This window comes from Podarcis pityusensis (assembly GCF_964106645.2).
Source record: "Podarcis pityusensis genome assembly, chromosome: 6".
Taxonomy (NCBI): domain Eukaryota; kingdom Metazoa; phylum Chordata; class Lepidosauria; order Squamata; family Lacertidae; genus Podarcis; species Podarcis pityusensis.
The window spans coordinates 32,407,025-32,424,658 of NC_138030.1; the positions used below are offsets into that span (position 1 = coordinate 32,407,025).

Consider the following 17,634-nt stretch of genomic DNA (forward strand, 5'->3'; position numbering starts at 1 on the left):
TTTCCTCAAAGAAGCTCAAGGTGGCATACATGATTCTTCCCCTCCTCATTTAATCCCTGCAAGAACCCTGTTACGTACTGAAGTTCTCACCCTGAGCCAGCAGGGGGATACTATAGATAGTTTTCACTCAGGTCCACATATGCAAACAAGGAATTGAAAGTGACGTTCAGTGATTGGATAGTTACAGAAAGTTGTTACTGTTGTGTTGTAGTGGAGCTCTATATAAGCAGGCTGGCTGAACCCTTCAGTTCAGTTCAGTTCAGTGTCTGTGAATAAACAAGAGCTGTTTGAAGAATCGCTGTGTCATCTCATATGTTCACCCACAACTTAACAAACTCTGGGAAGAAGGTGAAGCAGAGGGGCAGTGACTGGCCCAAGGTCACCCAGGGTCGGCCCCACTGGCTCTTGGGAAGGCTGGGACACTGACAAGGAGCTTTGCCTGACCTTGCCTTGAGAATTTGTTGGTGCATTCATTGGCTGACTGATATATTAATAATTTCTAACCCACCTTTTGGCAAAACCAGGTCTTCCGTCTGCTTTTGTGCAGTAAGCCTAGCTGGGAAATGGGGAACGACGCGTCTCTTTCTTCGCGGCTTCCCCTCCTCTGGCAAGGCCACTGTGGGGAGCCCGCCCCCTTGTCACTTTCAGGCAGCGAGTTCCTGCTAAAGGCGCTTCTGCAGACTTCGGAAGTGCGGAAGCCCCGAGAAGAGAGCCTGTCAATCTCACGCCCTAGCTTTTGACAACAGAAGGAAACTTAGCAATGCTTCCTTTAGGACAGGAAAGGAAAAACGGGGCGCATTTAAGTCCCCTCCCCGCTCTGTTTTTATTTATTTATTAAACGGTGCTTTACGATCGTTTCCTTGGAGCAAACTAGATACCCCCCCCTTTCTGGAGGTTTAGTGAGGGACTTGGCGAGGGTCGGGCAAAGGAAATGATGTGGTTCTTGCGCGGGGGGGGGGGAGGTGTTTGTGTCACCATTCGCAAGATCCTATGGATAAGCCCTCCTTCCTTCCTTCCTGATCTAAGGGAGCGAGAGTATGTGCGCGTGTCAGTCACATTTTTTTTAACGAGATCTTCTGGATAAACTGAGAATCTAAGCTCGCCACGGCGCACCACGCCCGTCCCTCTCCAAACCATTGTTGTCATTTAGTGAAGGAAGCCAACAGCTGGAGGAGAGATTTCCTGTCTCCCCTCTGCCCCCCCCCCCCCGCCACAAAACGTATCAGGGAGAAAAGGAATAAAAACGCAGGCGAGGGGCTGGTCCAAAGACCTTGGCAGGGGGATCCCCCGACCCACCCACCCACGCAGGCCTACGAGGGGCAGGCAGCTGTCATCAGGAGGACCCACCCCCCCTCGCCCCAAGACTAGAGGGTTTTCTCAGGCTCTTTTTCTGGATGAGGAAGCCTGGCGCTGGACTAAGCAGCTCGCCAGAGCCTTTGAGTTTCTGGAGAAAGCATCAGGGGACGGGGAAAAGGAAAGAGAAAAGGCAGCGCGTGTGTGCGCGCTGGTGTGTCACGTCACGGCCTCCTGGCACCCTCCCTCCCTCTCTCCCTCCCTCCCTCCTTCTCAGACACCGCATAAAGAGCTGGCTGGCGTGTGCCGGAGGGGCACCGAGGGCCCACGTGACCGCCCCTCCCAGTCGGCATCCCCGGGGATCGGCACTTTGTTCAGGATGCTGCCGCTCGCCGCCCCCATTGTGGACTGAAGATCTTGAGCATCGCCGACGCGGAGGGGGCTGGGCGAGAAAGGCCGGCTGGCTGCTGGAGGGGGGGGCACCCTTCGCCGTCCCGACGGGGCGCTCGCTGGACTAAAAGGGGGACAGGGAAACGGGGGGGGGGAGGCGCCGGAGGGGGGTGCTGGGTGAGGACTGGCGGCGGATCGTCTCCCCAAGGCAAAGGAGGGAGCCGAGGCGATGGGCGAAGCGCGGACCGCCTAGTAGGGTAAGTGGCTGACTTGGACGCGTGCGCCCAGCCCCGCGTGGATGCTTGTTTTGGGTGGGTGGGTGTCTGCGCGTGTGGTCCTCCAGGGGCCACATGCCGGGTTGGGGGTGGCCCCGCGAGGGAACCCCTCTGCTGCTGTGTCCCTCGAAGGGCCAGCAGGATGCTCTCCAGCCGAGGCATCCAGCCCAGCCCACGGCAGCTCCGCGGAGAGCCTGGCAAGGAGGGGCTGCGCCGGATCCTGGTACATTCTGTTCGGCGGCGCTTGCCAAGCGGACGGAGGTCCAGGCGGGCTGCTTGGCGGGGCTGCTGCATCCCAGCTGCGCCTCCGAGGGCAGCGTGTCTGCTCCGCGAGACGGTGACTCAGCCTAAGGTCAGCGATGGGTGGGAATTGGGCTGGGAGGGCGGCCCCCTTGCTCTGTCCCGTCCAGGCTGGCAGAACTTGAGAGCACGAGGACGAGCCCGGCTAACTTCTGGAAGATTAGGAGACTTGCAAACTCAGGCTGAGCGGTGGCTGGTGCCCGTCGGGGCTGGAGGGAGGGAGGGAGACTAACTAACAGCGGAGCTGGAGCCAATGACAGGTCGAGCCAACTAATCCTCGCTTTGTCCTACCCCCTGCTGGGTCCGACAAGGGGACGGAGACCGAGGAGGAGGAGGAGGAGGAAGCAGCAGCTGACAGGCTGGCAACCCCCGGACAGCCTGCAGGTTAGAAGACGGGCAAGCGAGGGATAGCTAATGGAGCAGTACAACAGCCGCCCAGATCACTGCTGAGCATGCAATCCTAAAATATACGCAAGCTGCTGTCATAGCATCATAGAACTGTTGAGCTGGAAGGACCCCAAGGGTCCTTTAACCCAACGCCCTGCAATGCAGGAATCACAGCGAACCCCGCTGACGTGGGCACAAGCCCCACTGAATTCAGGAGGACTTCCTCCTGAGTAGGCTTCGTTAGGCTGGCCGCCTTATTATGATCAGACGCAGACAAGCTGCCTGTATGGGCTGCCCCCCCAAAACTCTGAGTGCTTTCCATCACCTGCGAATCCTCCTTGCCTCCGCCCCTTCTCTCCTGTGTGTATTTGACACTTTCCCCAATTCTGGCTACCCAGTTGTGTCACTCAACAATTTTATTTTGGGCTTGGGCTGCCACACAGGAAAAGCCACGTGGATGTGCAGGAGGGGAGGCTGAGCAGAGAGAAGCCCCCTGGTTCAGCATGGGAGACATACTTCTGCTTCTGTCTTTGATGATTCCCCACCCACCTCTCATGCCAAGGGGGGGGGAGGGTGTGCTGGGATTTACTAACTTGGGGTAAATCAAGACAGGATAGGATTTTACCAGTTATAGCTGCTTTTCCGGCAAAGGTAACTTGGGACATCACATTAGAGCAAGTGGCACCAAGATGCTCAAGGTGGAGTACATAATTTTTCCCTTCCCAATTTTATCTTCACAACACCCCTGTGAGGTTGGTTGGGTTGGAAGATGGCGACTGGCCACAGGTCACCCCAATCAGCTTCCTAGCTGAGCTGTGGATTTGAACCCTAGTCTCTTGGTCCAAGTTGGCGTCTAGTCACTCCACTCTACTCCATACACTGCACCACATTGGCTCTGCTGCAGCTCTGTACATAAAGTTTTTAGATCCAAGGACAGGAAAGTCCAATATGTCTGCAGTGAATGCATGTGTCGGAAAGATGAACTCATAGCCAGGGATCTGAGACTGACTGTACAGATTGTCACATATTGTGAGCTGTGCTATTAAGAAAGTTCCTCTTCCCGCAGCACATAGTTAAACTACTGGCTCTTGTAAGAGGCAGTGATGTGCACCAACTTGGTGAAAGGGGATTAGAGAAACACGTGGAGGATATGTGACCACTAGCCACAATGATCTCCGTCTGCTGTTGGAGGCAGGCTCTCACATTATTATGGCATTTAGTCTCCTGCAATGTGAACAGCAGGATCATGTAGTTCTGCCCCACAAGGAGGTTTCAGACTTTGCCCCACCTCACTTTGTGCAGAAATCCCTGCTGTTTTCACAATGCATGCACAACAAAGATCTGTCGCTGTTTATTTGTAGCATCCAAAACCCCTCCAGACAATGAGTCTCGTGTGCCAGTGTGGCATCCCCAGTCCTAAACACAGAATGAGCTCAGTTTACAGCCTCCCTTTTTCATCATCAGCTCTACAGGCCAAGAGGATATGAGCTTAAAGCTGGCTTGGCTGATGCTCTCTCTCTCTGTGTGTATTGTCAGAGGCTCCTGAGCATGACACAGGGGAGAAGTCATTTCTGGTAATAGTCTGCCAGGAAATAGGCCAAATGGTCATTGGGCTGGGCTGTGGGCGCTAAAGGGGAGGAAGGAGAGTCTGTGTAATCATCAAACGGTATTCCAATTCCTGAGGAAGCTGATAAATCATAAGGAACAAGCATGGCTAACAATGAACGCGGCTCATTCTTCCTTTGGAAATCAGGCTCCCTGTGTTTTGTTTCGGTTTTGTTATGGTATGTGCGTGTGCGTGTTTTACTGCTAGTTTGCTCTGAGCTGGGTTAAGCGGCTTTAGCAAAAAAATGTGGGTTTTGTTGCTGTTGTTACATACATAACAGATACACACCATGCCTCTGATAACAGGCTGCTGTACAGACACACTAAGCAAGAGGCAGTCTGGTCTTCAGAAAATTCAAGGATCCGCATCTAGGAAGCACAGACAAAGAGAAGTAAAACAGCAGGGAGGAGGGGAGCAATGTGTGTCCAAGGACCACCCAGCAGAGGACCAGGCTTTTTTTTGCCTCTTACAGCCAAGCTGGCACGCACCCCTACACACACCCCACCTGGACTAGGAAGACCCGAAGCTTAATCTTCCAAGCCTTGATCATTCTTAGCAGTGAGACATTTGAATTCATTGTTATTAAAATGATCTCTCTTGTTTCTCCAAGCCTGCTGTATTAATTATTTGGATTGCTGGTGACATTGTTGCTGTAATTCGTCCGGAGCCTGCCGGGATAGGGTTGGCAATATATAAATGATGACACGGCTCTCCTTTTATGAAAAAGGGCCGCGAGGTTTATTTGCTCACATTTGCCTAGCCGGGTGAAGCCTTGAAAAGCACAGCAGATGCAACACAATAACCCTTGTTTGTTGAGTGGCAGGCTGGAGGTGGCAACAGCTTGGCACAGCTCCCTAAAGGGAGTGCCCCCTTCCTGCTGCCATGGCTCTTTGGCGAATATCACTCCTGCAGTGCTTGGCTTTTAGCTTGTTTCTGAGCAGATCGGCCTGCCACAGTTTCATCCCGGTGGTCACCTGGGCTTCTTTTGGAACATTCGCTTGGGGAGAAAGGAGAATCTTGGGAGGTTAGTTTATGGGAAGTTCAGATGCATATTGAATAGGCTGGTTCTATGTCGGTTGCAGCAGGAAGCTGAATTCAGGCTCAGCATTTTCATTTCTCAGCTGGGCAAACAGAGGCTTGGAATCAAGCTGGCCTTTCCATCATATCGCTGCCAGTAGGAAACTTTGGCAACGCTGCTCTTTAGATCCTTTGGGTGCACCTGTTCTATTGATGGGAATGTTGAGAACGGCCATCTCAGGTTAGAACCAGAATGAGGAAGACCAAGCCATTGGTGGCACTGCAGGAGTGATGCTTACAGACATCAAGAGATCAAGGGGGTTAAGTCACATGGCCAAATTGGCATGTGAAATGTTAAGTGAGTAGGCTGGAGTTGGAGCTGGCCATTGTGTCAGAGCAGCTTTGCTGTATCCCCAGCTCCCAGCTTGGCTTGCACTGCACGGGGTCAGGGCTGCCATGCCTCTCCTGTGGGGCAGAATGAGCTGAGCTTCTGGGAGAAATGCAGTGCTCTTCCATTTAACTCACATCTGGGCTTTTTGGCTTAGTCGTGAATTTGTGCAATAGTAAACAGGAAAAGGTCTAAATGGTGCAAACAAACGTTTGAGAAAGGATCTCTAGATGTTTTGAACCTGAGCGATAGAGCGCCTAATTCTCAGGCAGAAAGTCGCAGGTTCAATCACTGGCATCTTCAGGCTGGGCCAGGAATGTCCCCTGTCCCTGGAATGTCCCTGGAAAACCAGTGCCAGTCAGAGATGACAAAAATGGTCAAACTCAGTATAAGGCAAGTAGAAACCTACCCAAATCTGCTGAGATTAAGGCATAGATGATGAAGAATGTTGCAGGAATCTTTCCCCACTCTGGTGGGGGAGATGTAGCCAGAGTGGGGAAATTGGCTGATTCAGCTCTGAGGAAAGATCAGCATTTGCTGCCCCAAGAGCTGCTTTCTGCGCTATTGATTATCCTGCACTGGAGGCCTCAGAAGGTAAGCAAGCTCATTAGGCCTGCCTAAGCAACACAGAAAGAGGCTGTCTGTTTTAAGTTGGCAAAAACCAGAGGCAGATTCCTGGAAGAGGACCCTGAGAAAGCTAAATGATGTTCCATATTGGACCAGCTCATCAGCCAAGACTTTCTAGCTCTTATTTTAGCCTGGGGCATTGATTCCCAAATGGGGAGTCTGGCCCCATCAGGCAATCATGGGAGACTGTCAGCAATGAGTGCCTGAAATGATGGAGGATAATAGGCTAAATGAGGAGGGAAGTGATGTATTGGCAAGAAGGAAATGTTGAACAGGTGGAGTCCTCAGTACAGTTAAACATTTTAGTAGCAATGGAAAATTTGTTGTATGGAATCCGTAGGGTTGAAGAATCTCTGCTGTTTAGAAGACCTTCAAGCTGGTGTTGTCTTGCTTTCTACTGCCCACTTCCAAGACCAGACCCAGGGGGAGGGAATGGCAGTCCGATCGTATGTCATCATGTTAGCTGCTACAATGTAGGCAGAAGTTGGTTCTGCTGTCTGAAGCTAACATAAAGACATAAAACAGGTATAAACAGAGAACTCCTGGATGCCAACATCCAGGTTTAGGGCAAGTACTCTCTAGTGAGAGAACACCAGCAGAGATTTAAAATCACAAAACATGCAGCAAAGTAAAGTGCGAAAATATAGGCTGTTAGACCATAAAATATGCTCTTGTAAGTTCCTTCCAAAGTTTCCCTCTTCCCCAGGCATTGAAAAAGACAGCATGTTTGGTAAGTTAAAAACGGTTTACTTACAAACTCTCCAAAGGTCAGATTCATACAGCATTCAGAAAATGCAGGCAGTAAAACTTGGCTTAGTTACAGTGGCAAAAGTTCCTAAATTAGTATAGAAACTCAAGAGAGGCTTGTTAGAGCCATGTGGTCTGAGCTTGGATCAACCAGCTCAGACCTCTTCACACACTGAGTTTCTCAGGTAGACTTGATTACCTTCCTCCCAAGGTGATGTAGAGTGACTTTATGGCATTAACCCCTTATTGCATCAAATGAACTTAAGCCTGTTGGTCCTATGAAGCTGGTTATCCCCACAGATCTCAGGGGTGTGTGGGTGTTTCCAAAATCACATACAGTATAAATAAAAAAATAAAAGTAATGAAATTTCAATCCATATGAAAAGTTAAATAAAATTATTTTTTGGGGGGTCAGGTTTTAAAGGGGATTATTAGGTTAGCTAAAAAGGTGGTGTTGGTTTAAAAAGGTTGAGAAACACTGCTGTAATAATAATAATAATAATAATAATAATAATAACAATAAAATTTTATTTATACCCTGCCCTCCCCAGCCAAGACTGGGCTCAGGGCGGCTAACAACCAATAATAAAAACAAGTTGATTAAAATACAATTTAAAAGATTAAGATACAACATTAAAACATTAGGATGCAGCCACTTCACAGGAGGAGAAAGGAAAAAGAAAGAGGAGGAGGGAATCAAACTGATTCCAAGCCAAAGGCCAGGTGGAACAACTCTGTCTTACAGGCTCTGTGGAAAGAAATCAGATCCCGCCGGGCCCTGGTCTCATGAAACAGAGAGTTCCACCAGGCTGGAGCCAGTGTTGAGAAGGCCCTGGCTCTGGTTGAGGCTAATCTAACTTCCTTAGGGCTTGGGACTTCTTTGCTGTAGATAATGAGCTAGATGGACTTTTGGTCTAACTCAGTATAAGGCAGATTCCTGTGTAAAGAGCTGGGGAAAAGACTGAACCCAAACCTACTCCAGTTGAGATTGTTCCTCTTTGAAGGTGTCCCATAGGAGAAACCAGGTGCCTGGGTGGGATCTTTGTTTACAGCTGACATCAAAGCCTGGTGTGTGGCAGGAATCTCTGCCATGGAACCGATTCAGGATATCCTGGGGTTGGCCTGCAACAAAAACAGCACCAGGCCGACCCAGAGTGTTGCTCTAATAGCTACCGGAGCCCTTGCCCTCTTGTCTGAGCAGCAGGCCCTGGCTGCAGGAGATAGGCTTATAAATAGACTGCAGAGATCCCGTATTTTTCCTGTTGAACAACAGCCACCCCTGCTGTGGCCAGCAAGGCAGGAAAAAGGTGTTTCCTCATGGCAAGGTCTGCTGTGGGACCTGATGGGGCCTCTCTCTGGGTGCCAGATGGGGCAAGATAAGAGCAGCAGGGAGATGAGGTTTCAACCACGAACACCCCAGCATCTGCTTGGGGCTTCAGCACTTTGTCACCGAGTCCTGTGGGACAGCCAGAGCCTCTGCTTCCCCAAGAAGCAAGTGCCTGAGACCAGATACCTCCTGTCTGCCCTTGGGCCAAACAAGACTTCCCATCCCAGATGGCCCCAGCATCTGCCTGCTGTATCCATACGCTGTTGCTTATTGGCCTACAGGCTGCCGGGAAGAAGAGCACTGCAGCCGACTCCCGGTAAGCAACTTGGTAAGACACACAGCTGCTCGCCCTGCCTCCTCTTTGCTTTGTCATCTGCTTGCAACTGCTGCTGGCATTTTTTTATTCATAGGCAGGAGGCAGCTTCCTTATATACAGAGTCAAGATGGTTTGGTCCATCTAGGATCGTTTAGAGATGAATGAGCAGTGGCTCTTCGGGAAAAGAACGTTCCCAGCCCTATCTGGAGAGTGAAACTGGGACCCTTTGCATGCAAGGCAAACAGGGGGTCTCATGTATTTCTTCGCTCACCCCTGAGCCAGAGTTCTGAGAATATCCATGAGCGCTGAATAAAGGCAGCTTTTAAAAGTCATCCTCCTTGTTCCTCTGTGGGGAAGAATCCTTCCATGAGAGATGAGTGTTTCTTTTTAAAAAATTATATATAAAAAACAAATTTAATAAATCATTCCCAATATTTGCTCAATGCAGATTTAGTTGTTGTTTCTTCATGGAGTTGATGTTGTGCTTTGCAGGGTGGGGGAAACCCTGTCACTTTATTTTAGCAACTGTGAAGGTCGGCGGTTCGAATCCCCATGACGGGGTGAGCTCCAATTGCTCGGTCCCTGCTTCTGCCAACCTTGCAGTTCGAAAGCACGTCAAAGTGCAAGTAGATAAATAGGTACCGCTCCGGCAGGAAGGTAAACGGCGTTTCCTTCTGCTGCTTTCGTTCACCAGAAGCGGCTTAGTCATGCTGGCCACATGACCTGGAACTTGTACACCGGCTCACTCGGCCAGTAAAGGGAGATGAGCGCCGCAACCCCAGAGTCGTCCGCAACTGGACCTAATGGTCAGGGGCTCCTTTACCTTTTTAAGGTAGGAAAGAGGCACACCAGGAGGGGTTGGATGTGGGTAGTTGCTGGGGGCTCCCCTGCATGGTTATCTCTGCTTGGTAAGCCTGCTTTTAATTATGACAATGCCTTAAAAGAGGCACACGTGTTGAAGGAATTGCTGTCAGAGTCCTGTGGTATCAGGAGGCAGCACTTTTGTTGTTGTTGTTGCAGGGGATTTTGTGGATCCAAGCCTCACCTTGTCAGATGCAATAAATACCGAATATAAGCCGTGCCTTTAAAATTCATTGGGGGGGGGGGGAGACAATACCTGAATACAAGCCGCTCCCTTAAAATTCTGCAGGCACTCACACCCGTTCCATTTTACCGTATGTCTGTTTCAGCAGCAATATTGTAAAAGCCTATTTTTGTAAGGTCACGAATTTAAGTCGCACTTTAACCCCAGAGTCGTTCGCGACTGAACTAAACTATCTTTACCTTTTAACTTTTCACCATCGGAATTTGCGGGAAAAAGTGAGGCTTATTTTTAGGCCAATACAGTAACTGGAGAAATCTCTCCCTCCCACCTCCCCCCAACACTTCTTCACCTTCTCCACCTTATTATACACACACACACACACACACACACACACACACACAGTAGCTGTGATGAATGAAATTAAGTGGCTGATCCTGTAACAGTCATGAAAAAGGAAACATGACAAATTAGGATTCAAATAAGTTTTCAGCACTGGAAATTAAAGGACACCTTTGTTTAAGTTTCTGTTATCTTATTTAGCTTTGCTGTGTGCGTAGGTTGCAATCCTGATAACAACATCTGCTTGAAAAGGAGCAATTCCTACTGAGTTCAGTGGGACTTACTCCCAGGTAAGTGGAGTTAGGAATGCAAACTAAGGCATCATGCCACCCACAGCCATTTTCCTAAATGGATTTTACTTAAATGTAGAGAAAAGTATGTACTCTACGCAGACTTGCTGTCTGTTCCTTATTACAAGGAATGGTTCCATGTAAGGGAATCTAATTTGTTGGACACACTACACAATGCATAAAGCTAATTTAAAACATTTCAATGCCAGTATATTCTAAAACAGTGTTTGGCATATGTTGTTATGTGCATCAGCCTTCTCTAAGCTGATGCCCTCTAGGACCACAACTACCACCAGCTCCAGCCAGAATGGTCAGTGGGCATGAATGAGGGGTGTTCAGGCAAGCAACACCTGTGGATTATATGGTTGTTGGGTTGAGATGGGAATCTGAAGCTATTGCCTGAGGAATCCTGGCTAAGTCTGATGGTCAAAGGCAGAATTTCTTTTGCTTCTTTTTTTTTGCCAAATCATTTTTATTGATTTTCCAAATTTTAATTAATCAGCCACAATTAAAACAAATTTAATACATCCCCCCCATTGGCTTCTCACACTCTTTTCTCAATGTGTCCATAATTTCCTCTTGTTGCTGCATTGTTTTCAACATTCTATTCCCTATAGTTCACATTCTATTCCCTATAATTAACCATATGTATGTATGTGTGTGTCATAGCTGTCAACTTACAGATTTGAAAATAAGGGACCAGCAGCCTTGAAAATAAGGGACCAGCAGCCAAAATAAGGGACCTGCAGCCTCACCTGTTCCAGGCATTCCAGTCTTCCTGTCCTCCTGCAGTTTGATCAAACTCATGCTGGTAGCTTCGAGAACACTGTCCAACCAACTTTGTAACCAGAGGTTCAACTGAATAGAATCTGAATCACATGCACCATAAGGCCTATGCAGCCTCAACTTAAGATGGCTCCCCGGCCTGGCTTTGCACTGCAAAGTTTGCAGCAGCACGTGCAACAAAATGGCGTCCAGCATTCAAAAAACCCCTCAGCTTGCATTAACTAGCCACACACAAGGCATGCAAGCTCCACCCCCCAGTCGTTCTTAGACTTCTTATTGGGTGAGCAACACAGCCAAGCAACACAGTTGGAGCCTCCCTCCTCCCTGGCCGGCAGGGAGGAAGGGAGAGGAGCTGCTTCCTTTGAAATTTAAGGGACATCATTTAAGGGACATCCATCAATAAGGCACAGCAGCGGGACATGGCACTGGAATAAGGGACTGTCCCTTCAAATAAGGGACACTTGACAGCTATGGTGTGTGTATGTAGATAGATAGATAGATAGATAGATAGATAGATAGATAGATAGATATAGGACTCTATATATATATATATATATATATATATATATAGTACTTACGCATCAGCTATCCATCCACTGAGGCAAATGCAGAATTTCCATGTTTCAAACACAAGCAACTCCTGCTCTTTGGAGATCCACTGCAATATTTCCTTTTGACTTTGCTTCTCTTGCCGGAGAGTCGCAAGAGCTGGCTGAATGGCAGGAGAAAGCCTATCTCATTTCACTGACAGGGCATTATGTCACAGGATGATTACTATGACATGGCGGCTTCTTTGATGTATTTACATTAATTAAACCAGGCTAATTTGAAAGTGAGAATGTAGGCTACAGCATTGTACAGTACTGTATACCCAAACCCTTTGTCTGTAGCTTCCCTGCAGTTCCTCAGAGGAGCCAGCAGGAGGAGCAAGTAACTCACTTTAAATCCAAGCCCAGCCCTTCCCTTTCCTCCCTAAGTTTACAATTCAGCTGAGCATCTCTTTCAGCCAGTCGTCCTCCTCAGCAGTTAGTGAATTAAATGCAGCCGGTTGAGAGATGGCTCCAAGATCAGCAGAATCTCCCGGGACTGGGCAAGTGAGCTGGATCAATGGCTGATACACTGGAGCTAGCGTAATCATGCATATTCTTTGAAAAGCGATGGAAATACTCTGGGTGAGCCAGACAAGGCAGGGAGCAGCTGGGTAGCTTAGCAACAGAGACCCTGCGCTGACCATTTTCACAAAGTATGCTGTCTGAGCCCAAATTTCTGAGAGGATGAGGAAGTCTTACGATGTGGGCCCTTTCTCTAGGGCCTGCCAGTCATCAACATAAAGCTGGATCACCCACTGGTCACCAGTTTAACCCAGTGGAGGGCATAGTAGCTCACTGGTTCATCACATGCTGAGCACACAGGTGGCCTGGTTTTATTTACATTCTTTTTGCATTTACCGTATTTTTTGCACCATAACACTCACTTTTTTCCTCCTAGAAAGTAAGGGGAAATGTCTGGGCGTGTTATGGAGCGAATGCCTATGGGTGGCGGGGGGGATCTGCTGCAGTCGTGAGAGAGGATCCATGGATCCCCTTCCTTCCCCCCTCCTCCGTGGCTTGCTTTAAAACAGCAAAGCAGGAGAGGAGCTGCTTACACAGGTGTAAGCGGCTCCTGTCTGGTTGGCTGCTTTAAAGCAACTGTGCTCTCTGTCCCTCTCTCCTCCCTACTCAGCTCACTAAATAGCAGCAAAGCTTTTCAGCTCTCTAAGCCGGGAAGGAGGGAGAGAAGCAGAGCCTGCTTGTTTTAAAGGAGCAAAGTGGGAGAGGAGAGGAGCCTTCTCCCCTTATACCCCTCTCCTGCATTATTAGCAGCATCCTTCTCCATACACCCCACACATTCTCCTTGTCCCTTGAGTGCTTTTCCTTCCCTCCCCACTTAAAACGTGGTTACAAAGCACGGATCCACATGGATCCTCAGGATTTTTGCACTGGGTCACCCCAAATTCACCATCAGATCACATAACATGTCCATGTTTACAGCCTGCACCAAAAATATCACAGATCCACTGTTGCCTGGGGCTGCAGTGGTGCAAAAACGTGGTTACAAACCATGGATCCACATGGATCCTCAGGATTTTTGCATTGGGCTCCCCAAACTCACCGTCAGATCACATGTCTGTGGCCACAGCATGAACCACAAAAATCATAATCCACTGTTTCGTTTAGAATATTTTTTTTCTTGTTTTCCTCCTCTAAAAACTACATGCGTGTTATGGTCAGGTGCGTGTTATAGAGCGAAAAATACGGTATATCCTACCTTTTTCTCCAGGGATCTCAAGATAGTGTCCATGGCTTCCTCCCTCCACATTTAATCCCCACCACAACCCTGTGAAGTAGGTCAGGCAGAGAGGCAATGACTAGCGCCCAAGGTCACCTAGTGAGCTTCATGGCCAAATGGGGATTTGAACCCTGCTCTCCCAGGTCCTAGTCCGACACTCTAACCATTACGCCACCCTGGTTCAATTGGTGGCATCTCTAGATAGGGCTTGGAAAGATTCCTGTCTGAGTTGCTTCTGGGCAGGACTGAGCTAAATGGGCCAATTGACTGCTCTCAGCATAAGGCAACGTCTTACGTATCTAAGACTAGATTCAGACAGACGTGTTTTTGCCCAAAGCGTTGACTGGCAGCTAGCAAGTGGCTGGTGGAAATACCTGGCGCTAGGTTGTCGAATGAGTATTTTGAGAAATAGACTCCATAGATATTGCTCACAGAGTACAGTGGTACCTCAGGTTACATACGCTTCAGGTTACATATGCTTCAGGTTACAGACTCCACTAACCCAGAAATAGTGCTTCAGGTTAAGAACTTTGCTTCAGGTTGAGAACAGAAATCGTGCTCCGGCAGTGCAGCAGCAGCGGGAGGCCCCATTAGCTAAAATGGTGCTTCAGGTTAAGAACAGTTTCAGGTTAAGAACGGACCTCCGGAACGAATTAAGTACTTAACCCGAGGTACCACTGTACGCTAGTTTTTCATGGCTCATCCCGCCAGAAAGCAGATGTTGGTTCACCCTACAATTCTACATATTTTTTTCCTTTGAGTGAATCCCATTAAATTCACTGGGACGAACTTCCAAATAAGGATCCCATTGCATGTTTCTGACATTGAATGGTTGGGCTCCATTGCTAACCATGGAAAGAAAGTCCTAGGCAGAATTAGGCATACTTATGTCCACGGATTTCAACTGGTTTGAGCACCTCCAACCCCAGCCCTGCATAGTTAGAAGGCTACAACCCTATTCTCAATTACTGGGACATAGCACTGTACTGTAGAGTTGGAAGGGACCCTGAGGATCATCTAGTCCAACCCCCTGCAATGCAGGAATATGCAGCTGGTCCATACAGGAATCGAACCTGCAACCTTGGCGTTATCAGCACCATGGTCTAACCAACTGAGCTATCCAGGCTCGACATATGTCTGAGTAAACATGTATGTTGCACGCAGCCAGGCTGTAAATCTAATTTCAAGGGGATTTAAGCAAATCCCCTGAATTGTTCCCGGTGAGCTTTTCAGAAAACACCTGTGTAACTCTTTGGGGAAGTATCTTTCAAATCCTCCTAGGGACAACTGTAAGAAATACTCGCAATTGATTTTGCAGTTCAGTGCATGTCCAGGGTTCAAGTTCAGTTCATCTAGAAGGATTTTTCGTGTAAACTGATAGGATAGGCTAAGTTATATCTGTGTTAAATGAATGATGATTTCATGGCTACGATTTCATGGCACTGCACAATGTAAAAACAGCTCTCCTTCTTAGGAGCAGTCTTGCAAGCTGTGTTTAAGCAAACGTAGTTTGAGAGCGGCATTTTAAAAAGGAACGGTAGGCAGACAGGCAGGCAACCAGGAAATTGAAACATTCTTTTCTTCATCCAGAGGCAGGAGAGTTGCATACTGAGCATGATCCAGGCTGGCTTGTCTGGAGGTAGATGATGCTTAAAAGCCAATTCCCCTAAAGTAACGATGAGCTTTCCCCCAACACAATGCATAAAATGAGAGACAGGCTTCAGGGACTGTGGTGGGGGTAACAACAACAACCACAACAACAATGGTAATAATAATAAATTTATTTATATGTCACCCATCTGACTAGGTTGCCCCAGCCACTCTGGGCAGCTTCCAACAGTTTAAATAACTCTGTCCTCTCTTCACTTTTGCTAAATTCGTGGTAGTACCATCATCACAGTATACAATACATTGCAGAATGCCTGTTAAACCCCCCTTGCAGTGAAATCAAATGGCTCAGGTACAACTCAGTTTCTGTAAAACCAGGGATGGGGAACCTGTGGTTCTCCAGATATTGCAGGACTACAACTCCCATCATCCCTGAACATTAGTCACGTTAGTTGGGGCTGATGGGAGTTGTAGTCCCCCCCCCCCCAAAAAAATTATGACAGGCATTAGATTTGAGGGAGGCTGTCCTAAGCAATGTGATTGGTTGCTTCAGAAAACGTCTTCCCTCCTTGGAGGAATGCATGCAGCTGCAGTGCAGAAATGTTTGAAACGGCTTTGCCTGGACCGGCTGGATTGCATGGGATGAACTGTCAAGTAGGGTTGATAGCTGCAGTCTAGAGATGGATGCTCTTTGCATTCCTCAGTGAAACCGGAGAGTCAGCACCTGCTGCTTCCACTTCACGTTTGACTCTGTCCTTTCAATCCACACCCTACCCACTGTTGCCCCACAACTGAAGAAAGCCCTAGGGAAGGATCTGAGACTGGGACTGGGACTGTAGCTGAATGAGGGGGCAAAATAGATGGAATTCCTTGAGACAACAAGTGTAGCGTTGGTGGCAGGTGCCCAGGGGGACTAGCAGGGTGGAAAGCCCAACAGTAGGTGGAGGCAGAGCCAAGGACTGGCAGAGCCAACTCAGGCTAGTTTTGCCCCCATCCTCCTCCATGTCAAGCTATAGAAGGATAACACAGAGACTAAAGAGGAGGAAGCTGACAGCCAAGGCTGGATATAAGCAAGAAAATAGGCAGGGGAAGATGGTGAGGCAGTGCCCCATTTGCCCTAATAGATGAGCCACCATGGAAGTGGAAGAATATCCTTTCTAAGTTTCTATGCAAAGAGAAAGCTAGCATGTTGTAAGCCAGCCCCTTTGCCTGTCATGGTAGTTTTCTGTTTTCAGGGAATTATTAACATAGGGAAGAGCATTTTAAAGGCGATCTTCTACCTGCCGTGAAGTTGCCTGTTTTGGCCATCTTGTTCTGCTGCACACGTGGTTTGAGCCTAAGAGAGAAGGAGTGAGGGCTGAAGGAAGGAGAGCTGGGTATGGCCTAAAGCAGGGACGGGGGGACCTATGACCCTCCAGATGTGGATGGACTCCAACCTCTCTGAGCCCCAGACAGTAGGGATGACGCAAGTGGGAATTTGGAGGGCTGCAGTTTCCTAGAGCTAGAAGGGTGAGGAAAGCTGGAGCCTATATATTTGGTTGGAAAGAGCTGGGCATCTTTGACTACAGGTCTCCATTAGCGACTGATAGTGTGCATTGCTTCAAAAATAAATCTTGCTGTGTTTAATGAAGCCTGTTCCCTAATAAGTGCATTTGGAAATGCAGCCTTAACATGGTATGACAAGAACAGGAGTGCCCTTCCAACAGCAATGCAACACACCCATCTTTTCAGGCAGCACTTGGCTAGTTCACTAGCTTGACCAGATGAAAAAGGAAATGGGGATCTTGCGCTTTTCATTTTCACAAGACAAACTGCACCTTTTGGATTTCCCTCTTCTACACAACTCTGAAAGGGGCACAAGTCATTTCCTCTTTTTCAGCTGGTCACCCTACAGCTCTCTTAAAGCTCTAGGTGCTCTTTCTTTCTTTCTTTCTTTCTTTCTTTCTTTCGTATTCCAATTTAAAAAAACAACATATCTCATTAACATGAACAATAAACTCAGAAACATGTAAATAATATATAGCTCTGGGTGCTTTGACATGAGATGAGACAGCTCTATAGCTCATTTTCAATGAAAGCCAGCATTTGTGTTTGAAGTCTGGGGAGTGAGAGGGGAGCTGGTTGTTTTCTGAAGATGTCAGACAGGGCCTGGATGTGTCAAGTAATGGTTCTCCTTGCTTCCCCTATTCAAGTCATAGGAACCTGCAGTGAACTGTTTCGTCAAGGGCTGATATGCAGGTATTATTTGCAGAAGGAAACAGCAAGGAAATAATAAATACTATATGGTGCATTGAAAATAATGTAAATGCATTATATTTGCACATACCTGCTCAAGGAGGTAGTGAAATTTATGTGGAGAATAAATGCCCACCAGAATTGAGTAAGCTGAGGGACTGTAGCCATGGAACTATGACTAGGGAGGTGGACAGGCTCATCAACTAACTCCTAGGTCCTGACCACTGGAAGACCTTCCAAAATTGGGGTGATCAGATGAGACTGAGGAAAGGGCTCCCAAACCTTTGCTGTTGTCCAGAAGAGAGAATTTCAGCATGATAGGGCTACTCT

The 17,634-nt window shown here is 48.1% G+C and overlaps 1 protein-coding gene across 7 annotated transcripts in view; it reads left to right on the forward strand.

Annotated features, from left to right (window-relative positions):
• Nucleotides 1–1,824: 1,824 nt before the first annotated feature.
• NAV1 (neuron navigator 1) overlaps nt 1,825–17,634 on the forward strand; it is a 278,232-nt gene continuing 262,422 nt past the window's right edge. For 6 of the 7 annotated variants that reach the window (XM_081009762.1, XM_081009769.1, XM_081009770.1 and 3 more), the window contains exon 1: nt 1,825–1,940. The gene's annotated coding sequence lies outside the window, so the exon portion shown is untranslated. Of the gene's footprint in view, nt 1,941–2,417; nt 2,643–17,634 lie in introns of those variants that run through there. The other variant, XM_081009768.1, reaches the window with a different exon arrangement.